Source organism: Penaeus monodon, chromosome 15, assembly GCF_015228065.2.
Source record: "Penaeus monodon isolate SGIC_2016 chromosome 15, NSTDA_Pmon_1, whole genome shotgun sequence".
Classification (NCBI taxonomy): Eukaryota; Metazoa; Arthropoda; class Malacostraca; order Decapoda; family Penaeidae; genus Penaeus; species Penaeus monodon.
Window position 1 is genome coordinate 29,424,517 of NC_051400.1, and position 318 is coordinate 29,424,834.

Sequence of the window (318 nt, forward strand, 5' to 3'; positions counted from 1 at the left end):
TACCGTATATTTATAACAAAGTTGCTGATATCTATATTATATTCATATTATACAAAATGATTATTGCAATTAAAGATTTTTCCATTGTTAGTATCACCCCCATTGCACCACACTGATTATTATTGAATGTCCTTGATACATTTGAACATATTTTGACCTGGATGTTGATTATGATATGTCCCACTTTAATTTTATTTTTCACTCTTTATTACACGATTTACCTACAGTCTTCCATCGCTTATATAATTTCCTTCAAGATATTTGGCGATGGACGTTAATCATCGAGTATTAAGGCACTCCTCTGAACTGGCACCTCCA